This window comes from Suricata suricatta, chromosome 6 (genome assembly GCF_006229205.1).
Source record: "Suricata suricatta isolate VVHF042 chromosome 6, meerkat_22Aug2017_6uvM2_HiC, whole genome shotgun sequence".
Classification (NCBI taxonomy): domain Eukaryota; kingdom Metazoa; phylum Chordata; class Mammalia; order Carnivora; family Herpestidae; genus Suricata; species Suricata suricatta.
In genome coordinates this window covers 6,199,712-6,214,302 of record NC_043705.1, presented here as the reverse complement: position 1 = coordinate 6,214,302, position 14,591 = coordinate 6,199,712, and the positions used below count along the sequence as shown (strand labels likewise).

Here is a 14,591-nt window from a genome sequence, read left to right as displayed (position 1 = left end):
ATGATTTGAGTTGAAATTGGATGCTTAACCGACTGAGCCATCCAGGTACCCCTTGAGTAATATCTATGAATATTCATGTACAAGTCTTGTGGGGACATATGTGTTCATTTCTCTTGAGTAGATACTTAGGAGTGGGATTACTGAATTGTATGGTAAATATGTGATTAGGTTTTCAAGAATCTGACAAATGTTACCATTTTGTGATGTTCCATTTTATACCCAACCAGAGTGTTGTGAGTGTCCCAGTGGTCTCCATGTCTTCACCAATGCTTGGAATTGTCAGGTATTTTTTGTTTGTTTGTTTTATTATAGAATTCTTATTGTGTGTTTTTTTTGTGTTTCCCTAATGACTAATGATGTTGAACATCTTTTCATGTGTTTATTAATCATTTATATATTTCCTTGTCTAGTCACTTATATATCTTTGGTGAAATGTATTGCCTACTTTTAAATGGTGTTGTATTCTTATAACTTGGTTGATAAGAGTTCTTTATATATCCTGGATATGAAGTCTTTGTTAGAGATATGATGTGGAAACATTTTCTTCTAGTCTGCTTTGTTATTTCAGTTTCCTAGTGCTGTCTTTTGAAGAGTGTGTTTAATTTTGATGAAATTCAATTTTTAATTTAATAGCAACTTAGTAGTAAGTTTTGAAATTGGGTAGTGTAAATCTTCCAGCTTTGTTTTGCTCTTTAAAAATTCTTTTGGCTATTTTAAGTCCTTTGCCTCTTCATATAAATTTTAGTTTCAGGTTATAAATTTTGAAAAAGAAGCCTGCTAGGAATTTCATAGGGATCACATTGGATGTGTAGATCAGATTGAGGCGAATTGTCATATTAACAATAGCAAATCTCCAGTCTGTAAACATGGAGTATTTATCTATTTAGATCATCGTTGACTTCTTGCATTTAAAGATGTGGTTTCAGTGTGCAGGATCTACATTTCCATCATTGAATATATTACTCAATATTTTATTCTTTTTGATGTTAATATGAAGGAAATTATTTTCTCAATTTCAATTTCCAGTTGTTTGTTGCTGATATATAGACATACAGCTTGGTCTTTGGTTGAAATTGATTTGGGTTTTTCTAGTTTTCTTTTTAAGCACTTCAAAGTAAGATAAGAAAAAGCCTATGCTTGTGTTCTCAGCTTCCTTTCCCCATTAAATGACCTTGTAGAGGCTATCATCTTCTCAAGAGCACTGAATATTGATGAGAATTTTAGTTACTTGTGTTCAGAATACCGAACTATTATATCTGAAAATTACAATCTTGTTAGCAGGGTCAACAGTCAGTCTTTTAAGCTTGATAAGCATCTCCCAGCCTTGATGAGGGTGATAAACCAGAGAGGTTATTGAACGGGGTGCCCTTTAATCAAAAGGCTGTAAACCTGGAGGGTCCTGTTTTCAAGGCCACCATTCAATAACTCAGAGAGTGATGAAAATTTGCAGCCTTTCGGTGGTTACTGAGATGTTACTGTGACCCTGTGTGAGCAATCACTTTGTGACTCTCTGTGACCTGCCTCCTTCCTATGGCCCTGCCATTCCCACAGAAACAAGAATATTTTGTGCATCACATACTTCTTTCCTCCATTCATCAGCTAAAGGAGATCTTGCTCTTAAGTGACCAGCTAGTTAACACTCTCCTAAAATTTGTTATTACTTATTAAATTGGGATTACCTGTTTTTAAAGTAGAGTTCCTACATTATTTAAAGGGGAAAAAAAATAAGAATCCTTTGTTTTATGACCTCCCCTGTTGAATCTAGAAAATTATTAAAGGTTAAATGTGACTGAATATAGCAAAATCCTTGGTGTAATGGTTTACTAAAAGGTGGATCAATTGCCACCTACCCACCCATCTATCTGTCTGTCTGCATTAAGTCTATAAGGTAGGGCGCCTGGGTGGCTCCCCGGTTGAGAATCTGGCTCTTGGTTTCAGGTCATGATCTGGAGTTTCGTGAGAGTTGGGCACTGTACTGTCAACTTGAGATCTCTCTCTCCCTCTCTCTGCCCCACTCCCTACCCCTCCACCCCCTACCCCTCACTTGTGGACACTTGTGTACATGCACACTTGCTCGCTCGCTCTCTCTCTCAATAAATAAAAAATTTTTTAGAAGTTTGTAACGTAGTCTGTAGTCTAGAGGTGATTGGTTCAGGGATATTTTGGCTTTTCAACAAGTCACCAAGGAGTTAAAGCCCCTTCTGGTTGCTGTTCCACCATCTTTAGTATGTGGCTCTATCCTTAGGATTGTAATGTCGACCCCGTTCCTGCTTGGAAGAGTAGGAGAGTGTGGGAGCCAAAGGAAACATGCTGTCTGCCTCCTTTATCAGGCTTTCCTGGTGAAACTTCTCGTATGTTACATTCATGTCTCTTGGCCAATCCTATCTGCCTGGGAGTCTGGAAGGTTGAATATTTAAAGCTGGGCATGTTTTAACCAGAAAAAAAAAATGTGCTCCTGTTGGTAAATGTGTTAAATATTATCAGTAATTACTGTATATGATTTTTCTGGCCTTCTGGATTTTATGGAGTCTTCAGCCTCCTTTCTATTGGGTCAGGTAATATGATCAATTTTGACCAAGGAAATGTGAACAAAAGTGACATAGGTCACTTCTAAATGAGGAAGCCAACGAACAGTTCATTTTGGGGGAACCTGGATGGCTCACTGGGCAGAGCATGCGACTCTTGATCCTTGGGTCATGAATTCAAGCCCCATGCTGGGCCTACAGCTTACTTAAAAAAAATCATGTGAGGTTCTTCAGTGTTGACTCACCTGCCCGAGTGATCGAGGGGCTGTTTTTCGGACACTGTGCTGGCGAGAGGGTGGAGCCTTCAGCAGCGTGGTCCCTTTTGTCAACCCACGTGGGGCAGATGGGATGAATAAGAAAGGCACTTTTGTTAAACTGAGATTTGTGGTCTTTTACTGCAACGTGACCTCGTCTCTTCTAACTAGCGTATGAAAGAAAAGGAGTTAATATATATACATGGCTGGACAGGTAGGTGGGTCTGCCACACGCTGAATCTCCTGAGCCTTGGTGGCCGTCGCTTTCCTTTTTAATTATTTTTATTATATTATGACCAGATTGTAAATGTATACAAAACCAGAGAGAATGATATAATAACTCAGTGTGCCCATTCATATACGACAAATTCTGTTTACTTGTACTCATGCCCTCTTCTCCCCACCCAGATTATATGTAATCAGATCCCAGCCCATGATATAATTTCATGTATAAATGTTTAAGTATATGTTTCTTTAAGATAAGTATTTTTAATTTAACCATAATACTATTTTCACAGCTGAGGAATTAATAATAATTTCTTCATAGTATTCACACTTCACTTCTTGTCTTATTGGGGATTTTTTAAAATAATTTATTTGTTTAAATTGGGATTCCCCTGAAGTTTCTAATTGTGATGGCATGATACAGTTTTGAATTCTGTGTTCATGTAGTGATTAATCTGGCTACTTCCCCCTCTAGTTCTAAGAACTCTGTCATTTGTTCTGGAGAGTTTCCCACAGTTTAGACGTTGCTCTGTGCCCCCATGGTGTCTTAAAAGGACTCACTGCCCTTTGTATATTTTGCCTGTTGCTAATCGAGAGACTTGATCTGTTGAAATTAGTTAATTGGCAAGAGCACTGCACAGGTATATTTTTATCAGCAGGCGCATAGTGTCTGCTTGCTTCTACCACCCTGCCCCCAGCTCCCGCTTGCTAAATGACCGAACATCCTAGAAATAGCTTCTGTTCTTGACGGTGGGATGCATGAAGCTTTTGGAAGGCTCCCGATTCTATTGGCAGGGCTTTCCTCTCAATTTCTGCATGATTGAACTGTCTCTCTTTTTCCTCTTTTATCACCTTTCTTGGAGTAGAATTTACAAAAAAAAAAAAATTATACAATTTTAGTTGAATTGTTTGATGAGTTTTGACAAATGTGTACATTCATGTAACCATCCCCACAGTTGAGGTGTAGAACAATTTTATCATCCCCAGATCTCTTGTCCTCTTCCTGGGCAATTTCTTCTCCCTGACTGCAAGTAACCAGTGATCTACTTTGTGTCATATAGATTAAAATTTCATATACACAATTCAGAGTTTCATAAAAATGGCATTATATGGTATGTATTCTCTTGTGACTTAACTTTTTCTTTTGCTCAGAATGATATCTGTAAGTTTCATCCATGCTATTGGGTATATAAGTAATTCTTTTCTTTTTATACTTGAATAGAACTGTTTTTTGGCCATGCCAAGGTTGTTTATCCACTCACAAGTCAATGGACATTTGAATCGTTTCAGGGTTTTGGCTATGAAAAAGTTGCTACAAAAATCCCTGTACAAGTCTCTGAATGGATGTATGTCTTCACCCTATAGTATAAATCTTAGAAGTGAAATAGCTGGGTGATGGTATTGGCATATTATATTCAACTCTATGAAAATGCCAGTTCTCTAAAATTATAGTTGAGAGATGTTTTATTTCCACCAGAAATGTATGATAGTTCCATTTCTTCACATTTTTGCTGACATTTAGTATGTCAGTTCTTTTAATTTAGCCATATAATGGGTGTATAGTGGTATTTTATTTTGATTTTAAAATTTGTTTCCTTGATGATTTATGATATTGGCCACTTTTCCCAAGGGCTCACAGGTTTTTAAATTTTTTTTTAATGTTTATTTTTGAGAGAGAGAGTGAGAGAGAAGCAGAGCATGAGCAGACACACGATCTAAAGCAGACTCCAGGTTCTGAGCTGGTAGCACAGAGCCCAGTGCGGGGCTCCAACCCATGAACTGTGAGATCATGACCTGAGCTGAGGTCAGATGCTTAACTGACTAAGCTACCCAGATGCCCCACGGGTTTTTTTTTTTTTTCAATTTTAATTCTGTCTTTATTTTTACCTACCTACTTACCTACCTACCTACCTTTTAATCACCATCTATTTATTTGTATTTGGAAGAGAGAGTGACGGCTGAACCCATCTGGGAGGATCTTACTTGATACCCTAGCTGATTCCCAAGTGCTCTGCCCTCTGTATGATTGGAATTGGAATGTTTTTCTGTTGTGCATGAGCTCTGGGAATTATTTATCTTATGAGTTTTTGGTTTTCTTGTTACCTGCCTTGTGTTTTTGCACAAATAGTCCTCAGCTCATATTTAAAGGAATTTATGCAAATTTCTAGATGACTGCTCCTTCTGCTGCATTTTTTCCTTCTTCTTATCCCTCTTCCTTCAATCTCCCCTCCTCTTCCTCTTCCTCCTCTTTCCTGGTTTCCTTCTTTGCTCCACAATTCCAGCCACCTTATTTTCCCCAAACTCTAATCTTTGTTTTCTCAGATTTACAGTTTTTTGCTGTGCTTGGGATTGTCTCTTCTCATCCAGAAGATTCTATCACTTAATTGTCATATGTATTTTGTCCAGTTCTTAGTTGTTTACAGTATGGGGTTAAGTATGTTTCTTGTCACACCAAATGGCCAATAGCAGAAATCCTACAAGTCCTGTTTTAGATATTCTTCATCTTTTTTTTTAATAATGTCTATTTATTTTTGAGAGGGAGGGTGGGTGAGCCGGGGAGGGGCAGAGAGAAGGAGAGAGAGAATCCCAAGCACGATCCATGCTGTCAGCCCTGAGGCCAGTGTGGGCCTCGAACTCATAAACCGTGAGATCACGACCTGAGCCCATGTCAAACGCTGGGCGCTCAAACCAACTGAGCCACGCAGACACCCTGCTATTCTTAAGCTTTTTATACTCAGCCGAACCCTCACGGGTTTGTTAGAATTTACTTACTCTAAATATTTTCCCTCCCCTTTATCTGTAGTAGGTGGTCCTAATCTTCATTTTTCTCCTTTTGACATTACCCAATCTTTTCTCCATTTATTTTTGCAGAATTCTGGAATCTTTCTTCTCTGAAGAAATAAACAGAATTAAACATGAACTCCTTCAGTTTTATTCCACCATCCTTGTATGTCTGATAACACCTCCTGTTTCCTATTTTGAAGTGTGGTGACCTCGTGTGACCAATATTGATGAGTTTTTTTTTTTTAACTGACCATATCCACAGAATTACATTTTCCTTTCTCTGTCCTTCCATTTTCTCAATTACCCTGTACTCCGACGCTTCTTCCATCTATTGCCGTGTCTTCATCTTGCCGGTTACAATTCATGCCTCCTCTCCTCTCAGATTCTCACCTGGCTATTGGTTGCCAGGTTTCCTCTTTCATTCAGCACATTTATGTACAGCCCTCAGGGTAATAGTTACCGTGGCTGGAGCCTGCTACTGAATCTCTTTTCTTACACCACTTACTCCTCCCAGGAGTTCTAGGAATCATTTAGATTAGGGCTGCTCCTTCTCAGCCTTATTGTCACTTCGTCAGTACTTCTTAGCTGAGGGAGCTGTTGTGTGTACTGCAGGGTGTCTAGCTGCATCGGCTGCCCCGCCCAAGCTGCCAGTAACACGGGACCCCCACCCTCAGGCGTGACACACTGCCTCCAGACTTGTCACACGGATCCTGGGAAGCAAAACCACCCTTGGTTATAAACCACTGACTTAGAATGACTTTCCCTGACCTTTTTTTTAGAGAAAAAATTTTCTTAGACTCTGTTTCCTCAACTGTAAGATGAAGATAAGGAAACATATTTTCCAGGGCTATTTTGGGGAATCAAGGTAATGCATGGAAGTTTTTAGCATAATGCCTGCTCAGAAAATATTTTGCTATTGTCATAATAATTACTGACCTTTCTATCAATATACCACTCCCCTCCTTCTCAAATCCTATTGTATTTATCATCCGTGTATCTGCAATGTATCTTATTAATTGTAATAGTCCTTATCATTGTAAGTTATCTAATATATTATATGCATTTTACTTTGCATTCCTTATACTAATTTCTTTTTCTTGTCTCTTTTCTCTAGAAAATGTTGATCTTTGTGAAACTATTGTCACTTCTTCCCTTTACATTAAATTAATTTTTTAAAAAGCGAATCTACATTTATTGTCATAAATCTTATGTATATCTTTCTGTCTGACTTCTATTCCAGTCATTTTACTGAAATTGCTCAGGCAAACATCAGCAATATATTTTTATTAAAAACTTTTCTTATCAAAGTTAAACATGCACATAGTTTAAATAGATCATTTTCTCAAGGCGTACGAGGTGTTATGCCCAAGTCGCAATATCCTCAACGACACGAGACTGCCAGGGAGACCAAGGCACACATGCAGAGGCAAAGGGCTTTATTACAGGCTCGGGCTCACAGACTTCACCAGCGCAGTGGATCCGTGCTGAGAGCCCCAAACAAGGACTGAGCAGGGTTTTTATGGGGTTTGGGAAGGGGGAGTTACAAGAAATTGTAACATAGGTACAGGGATCCAGTCATTATTATACAGTATTATTGACAGCAGGTTTATCCATTCACATTGTTTAGAGCATTTGTTACTTTCGGCAGGACCCAATCACAACATTTAGGGTATCTTTGAAATTTACCAATTACAGAGTGGGCCAAGGACCCCCACCACGTGGGGCGAGTAACTGGTTAATCTAGTATTAAACAACAGGTGACTATCTATGGTTTCCATCTACAGGCCTGCCCTTAGGAATGTTAAGGGTGGTAGCTGGTGCTTCTGACTGGGTGCTGCGAGGGTGGTCTCTCCCGCCTTGGGCAATGTGTAACTGCCTGTTAGTTTTGGGGAAACTGAAACTTAAGCCTTCTAGTTCAGAGGGGAAACTGAAAGCCTGTCATGGAGTCAGTCTGGTTCAGACCTGCGTCCTTACAGAGGGAAATCCAAAAACAGAAAATAAAAACCAGCTATCCCTTCCTCCTCCACACTCCATCCCAATTCTCACTCCCTTGAGTCAAACACTTTGTGTTATCATTGTAGATGATTCTTTAGGTGTTTGCATTCATATTCCTGGAAAACACTCTGGGATTATATGTCAACTTGACTGGGACAAAGGATGTTCAGATACTTGGTTAAACATTATTTCTGGGTGTGTCTGTAGGATGTTTCTGGAAGCGATTAGCATTTGAGTCAGTAAGTAAAAAAGGAATCAAAGGTGTAAACGTGGGAGGCTCCTACATTTAATAGGGTGGACTGAGGGCAAAGCACCTGCCAAGCCTGAGGTTAAGGAAGTGGAAATGTAGGAGAATGAAGAGTATAAGAAACACCGTAAGCCAGGAGAGGAAGTGAAATGGAGTAGTCCTTTGGCAGAGGACTGAAAAATTAGCATTTTACACTTGATCTCAGCCTAAAGGCAGAGAATCGACAAAATAGCGTTTTGATTTGCCAGGTGGGAGATCATTGGTGGTCTGAGCAATAGGAGTTGTAGAATGGGTTTTGCCAATGTTCTGTCTCTGATGCTGAGTGTGTCGTTGATTAGTCTTCAAATATCATCTAAAACAGTTCTGTGACAATGTCTGTAAGCTTTTGCATTATCTTGGGGGATGTAGTTGATGTGGTTTAGTGACCTGAACTCCGTGTTCTTTTAATGGAGACAGCAAGAGCTCATGTTTTCACAAAGTTTTAAGTTTCACACCATTGGGCTTCTGGAAGATCTGTTGCCTTCTGGCTGGGTTCGATCTATTGCAGCAGCCAAGAGTGAGATAAACACCATCGGCAAAGTCACCACAGTGGTAGCAATGCAAACCCACATCCAGCACAGCAGGCCTAACAGCAGGACAGCAAGGCGTCAAGGATTGAAAAGCCCAAAGGTTATTTGCCTCAGGTGTGAGGTCACCCGCACAGAAGGGACAGGTAAGTACCATCCCCACGAAGTTCTCAAGGTCCCAGCAACTTGCTTTAATCGACAGCTCCTACTCCCACCTATCTGTTCTCACTCACCCCTCCGCATAGACTGTTCCCTATTCATCCTTCTTTCTTCTGGTGATAAGAAAATAAAAGTGACGCGGTCTTCTCGTTATCAGGACTTAGTCTTCAGTTACAGTCGAGGCATTCTTATAGATTCATTCATGCTATTCTTAGAGGCTTTTATATTTTATTAACCTGAGATACCAAATATTTCCAAACATGCATTCAAATTGTCTTTCCTCTCACATGACATATTCTTGGGACTTGTCCTGATTACCTCCGCTACTACCTTACAGTAGATTTCCTTCTTGCCACTCATGACTCCTACCACCACTTCCCATGCATTAGTTCAGGGAATCATGCATTGCAGTCTTTGGCTTCAGCCACTCCATTGTCTTGTTTGTTCCTCCATTTTCAGTTTTAAGGAATCTTTGAAAGGAAGGACGAATGAAAAATGAGACTTAAGATGTTCTATGTTCTCTCTGCCATCTGTTAACATTATACCATCTGCTTCAAATACTGATCTAACCCTCATTTTCTGGGCTTTTGAAATGCATGGAGTTTCTTTTTCTCCCTTGCATCCTTTGCGATTATGTTGTCAAGAAACTCCATCCTGCCAGTCCTTCTCCTCTTTCTCCTTCCCTCCTTCTCCTTCTCTTTCCCGTCTTCCCTTATTGAGAGCTTCATTCTCTCGAACAACAGTTTAGTGTCTAAGACCAAGTGACCATACATATTTTTTATAGGAAATGTTTGAAAACTTTATTTAAAGCTCAGGATACCTTATCATCTTGGCTCAGGATTCCTTTCCTAAACTCCACACATGCTGGTGTGTGTGCCCGTGTACTCGCTCACATGGACGCAAGGTAGGAGGTGAGACGGAAGAAAGGCAGAGACCAGAAGATGTTGGTTTATTGTGAGTCATCAGTCTTGACTACTGGCATCACAGTCACTCCCAAGTAGAAATTCTCATGTCATTGGAGACTTTTCCAATTTCTTATTCCTTGCGTCTACTTAGTCTCAAACTGCTATTGCTTCTACCCCAGCATAATTCTCAAGACTGACCTCGGCCTTGGACTCCCCACTGGTACCCGTTCCCGTGGCACAGGCCCTCCCAACCAGGCCATCCCAGGATTTTGAACTGCACAGGCCCATTGCTCCAGTCCCTCAGTCACGTGTTGCCCGGTCACCTGTCGCTTCCCACATCCCCATCAGCCCATGGTTGCTGCTGTCATTGCTGTCGAGTACTTAACACTGCTGGGTGTTCCAGCTAGCACCAGGCCTCCTACTTCCATAACCTCCTCCACTTTACATGTTTTCTCCACCTTTTTTAGCTACGTGCTCCCATAGTCATCACCAGCCACTCTCCTGCCTCCCTGATCTTGATTTCAAACATCTCCATCTCCTGTCACTTCCTATCTTTTTAGCTTTCTTGTTACAGGATTTAGATTTCAACAAACGCCCAGTCTTTATGAGGCCTTTAGTGCATTGACCTTATCTCTTCTTCACTAACCTTGGTTTCCTAATTTTCCCTTTTTTTTCCTCTCACATATTTAGTCTATTCAAAGATAGTTTTCTGGTTCCATAATTAGAGACAGTGGCTGACTTATTTCTCTAAATGAGTAGAACTTTACCTGGCACATCAGATTCAAAGACTCTAAGGTTTGAACAAGCTTGATTATTCCTGTTTATAAATTTGAGGCCTAGGAATGAAAAGAAATGATTTTAAGACCAGGAAAGTAGTCAAGTGACTCAACCTCCAGGCAGGATTCGGACCATGTGAGCAGAGAGAAGATGAATGGTTATTTGAAAAATTTATAGGCAGCAGGTACAGTAGTAGCATGGACCGGGTGTTTACTTTCTAGCTTAGATCTAGGAGGGTCATTCTGTCAACTCCCTCTCAGGGGCCTGCCAGTTTCTGTCATTGAATAAATCCAGATAAGTAGGGGTTATTAGACTCCCCATGGTGACTATACCAAAGCAGAGGTGGAGACAGATTTAATCCTCCAAACTGTTTCAACTCATAGCTAAAAGTCATTCAAATATTTACATTGATTTAAAATATTTTTTTGAGTTTATTTATTTATTTTGAGCAAGAGAGAAAAAGAGAGAGAGAGAGAGGAAGTATGAATTGGGGAGGAGCACAGAGGAAGGGAGAGAGAGCATACCAAGCAGACCCTGTGATGACAGTGTGTCTGAATGGCTCAGTCAGTTAGGTGTCCAACTCTTGATTTGGGCTCAGGTCATGATCTCATGGTTAGTGAGTCTGAGCCCTACTTTGGGCTCTCTGCTGGCAGTGCGGAGCCTACTTAGGATTCTCTTTCCCTCTCTGCCTCTCCTATGCTCTCTCTCAAAATAAATAAAAAATAAACTTAAAAAAATAATTAAAATGAAGGTTTGAATAGATATTTGACCAAAGAGAAATGGGTGGCAAAAATGCTTATGAAAAGATTTTCAACATGATTATTCAACCTCATTTAAACATATTAAAAAATCATTTTGCATTAGAGAAATCCAAATTAAAAGCATAAGGACTCTTAACTATAGACAACAGACTGATGGTTAGCAGAGGGGAGGTGGTGGAGGGATGGGTGAAGTGGGTGATGGGGATTAAAGAGAACACTTTATGATGAGCGCTGAGTAATGTATAGAACTGTTGAATCACTATATTGTGCACCTGAATCAGATAATACTGTATGTTAACTATACTGGAATTAAATAAAAAACTTAATAAAAAACACTGATAGTTATACATGTTACAAAATTAAAAGCTAATTGAATATAGTAAAAAATAAAGCAACAAACCAAACCATAAAGAGAAACCACTACCTACCTATTAGGATAACAAAAAGAATTCTGATCAGTCTTCAGAATAACTAGAACTGTCATTAATTAATACTGTGAATGAAAAATAAGCTCCGCCCCCCCTGCTTTGGAAGACAGTTTGATGATTTCTTACTCAGTTAAATGTACACGTACAAAATGATCCAGCAGTTTTATTTCTAGGTATTTACCCAACATCTACATCTCTGTCTACACAAAATCTATGTAAGGGCTGCATAAACATTTCTGTATTGATATTTTTAATAGCTGTCCTCATAGTTGCACAAACTAGAAACAACCCGCATATCATTCCACCGAGGAATATATACACAAAATGTAGGTACATCTGTACAATTGAATATAAGCAAAAAAACGGAATGAGATGTTTATTGATACCTGCAACAATATTGGTGAATATTAAGTATATTTTACTAAGTGAAAAAAGTCAAACTCAAAAGGCTACTTAGTGTAGGATTCCATTTATATGACATTCTGGAAAAGACAAAAGTATATATAGTAAACAAATGTAAGGTTGCCAGACCTGACATTCCTGTCCATTGTATTTTTCATCTCAGATATGTTAATTTTCCTTTTTATTTGTGCCTTTTTTATATCCTTAATTTATCTACTTTTTTTAAACATATAGAATATAGCTATAGGAAGTGTTTTAATGTTCTCATCTTCTAATTCTAATATAGGTTTCTGTTCTGGGTCAGTTATGATTGATTTTTTTTGTTCTCTACAGTACAGATCATGTTTTCTTCCTCCTTTTCATGCCTAGTAATTTTTGAATGGATTTTAGGCATTGTGAATTTCATTTTTTTTTAATAGGTCTTGATTTTAAGTTTTGTTGGGTGGGAAGCACTCACAAAACTTTGTTTTATTCTAGGTATGATTATGGTCTTCTGTTGAGGTAAGGCCTTTTTGTGTGCTCTATGTGATACCCTGTGAATCCCTAGGATTTCTATTGTGGCTGGCGTGTATGGGCACTGTTCCCAGATTCGGGGAGCCCTAGGCACTGTCACCTCTAACCCTTCTCAATGACCCTTCCTTCAGCCTTGGTAATTTCCTTATACATAGACACTGACTAATATTCAGCTGATTGCATAAGATGATAATCTGCAGGTCTCTGGAGTTGTTTTACTGTGCAGTGTCTTCTCTCTAGTATGCTGTTTTATAAACTCATCTGCTTCGATATCCCTGAACCCCAACTCTGTCTTAGAAAATATGCTTGTGTGTTTCTGGGTTTCCTCTCTCTGTGCTATGGACCAGACCCTCTCTCAACCCAGCAGCCGGGCAGTAAATCACAGGGTTCGCCTCATTCGTTTCCTGTCTCTCAGAGATGCCTGCCCTTCGTTGCTTGACGTCCTGTGCCTTGAAAACCATTGTTTTACGTATCTTAACCAGGTTTTTTGGTTGATTAAACTGAGACAGTGAGTCTGGTCCATCTTGGTTGGAAATAGAAGTCTATAGTATTAGCTTTTTGATACTTCTGTGGTTCCTTCTTGTGTTTTATCATGAGATGAATTGGGTTTTTCCTACGTTATATATTTATTTATTTCTTTTAGTGAAAATCCTTGAGAGGGCCAAATGGAAGTCAAGGTGGCATTCTAATTTTATTGCAGTACACAGTTCAAAAGTTCTCTCTTCCTCTCTGATGCCAAAGAACAGGCTGAGTCATTTACCTGTAGCTTTTACTTCTGAATTTTAAAATATTTTTCTCTTTTCTTTCTTTTGCCTTTCTGTCTGCTATACTTTACTGAAACAAACACAGTTGAAGAGAATTTCATTTGCTAGCTCATTTTAACCCACTTCTTGCACAACATCTATATCAAGAGGAGTACCTGGGAAACATCATTTGGAAGTTCTCATTTTTACAAAGGCACTTTGAAAGCACTTTTAGGTATGTTCTCCACAAGGGAAATTTCACTCTGAAGTTTTATTCAGATGTTCTTTCCAATCATCTCCCTTAACCTCATCTGCTTTTGATAACCCTTACCTGCAGTTGAGAAACTGGGGATTATTCTCTCCTCATTGGAAATAGTCTTTGCATCAAAAATTCTCCTTGTTGCTTTTGGATGTTTCTACATGGACAAGGTGACACGCTGATTTATGAAACTTGTTTATTCATTTATGAAACTTGTCAGGGAGTAGGGTGATCAATTCAGTTTTCTAAGAAAATTGAGGGGAACTTGGCTGGCTCAGTCAGTATAGCATGTGACTCTTGATTTTGTGGTTGTGAGTTCGAGCTGTGCTTTGGGTATAGAGATTACTTAAAATATTAAAAATATTTGAAAGCAGAATTTCTTGATATGAAGTGGATGCATATATTAAAATACTTGTGTTGAAATGCCTTTAATTAGATAAAAACATTTATCTGATATTAGTATATTAAAATCAGGTTACAAATAGTATTTGTAGCAGATACTATTTTGGAAAATATAGTGTATATATGAAAGGAAAATGAGGGAGATTATGCATTAAACTGTTAAGTATACATGTATTTGAATGTTGAACTTAGGAGTAGTTTTACTTTTCTTTTTTGTGATAACCTCTCTTTAATAATTTTTTTAAAGCAGCGTGTATTTCTGATGTAAAATTGTCATTGCCCAAAATGAGAGTATGTGCAGAGTTCATATCAAAAACATGGCAACTTAAAGTATAAATGAATTATTATATCTTTACTTAATATATACTTCCAAAGAGTATTCCAAATATACATGCAGATTTACATTTACATTACATGCAGGACGTCCTGATCCCGTTAAATTAAACATAGCAATAATTCTCATTTCTACCTATAACAAAAATCATTTCTTTTTATCTCATTATCAGTGAGATAGTCTCATACAGTTAGACTTACTAGGGATTAAATTTAGCATAGATCGCATTTTATTTTCTACCAAAGACGAAGAGAAAAAAGTCTTCAAAAATTAGTGTGGAGGTTGAGTGATGAGCCCTTTTACTCCTTCCAG

General features: G+C 38.7%; 1 long non-coding RNA gene across 4 annotated transcripts in view; it reads left to right on the top strand.

Annotated features, from left to right (window-relative positions):
* LOC115294396 overlaps positions 1-14,591 on the top strand; it is a 117,454-nt gene that overhangs the window by 76,431 nt on the left and 26,432 nt on the right. For 2 of the 4 annotated variants that reach the window (XR_003909867.1, XR_003909866.1), the window contains exon 6: positions 6,903-6,972. The exons of 1 other annotated variant lie outside the window; for it this stretch is intronic. This is a non-coding gene — a long non-coding RNA (uncharacterized LOC115294396). Of the gene's footprint in view, positions 1-227; positions 284-6,902; positions 6,979-14,591 lie in introns of those variants that run through there. One more of the 4 variants, XR_003909868.1, reaches the window with a different exon arrangement.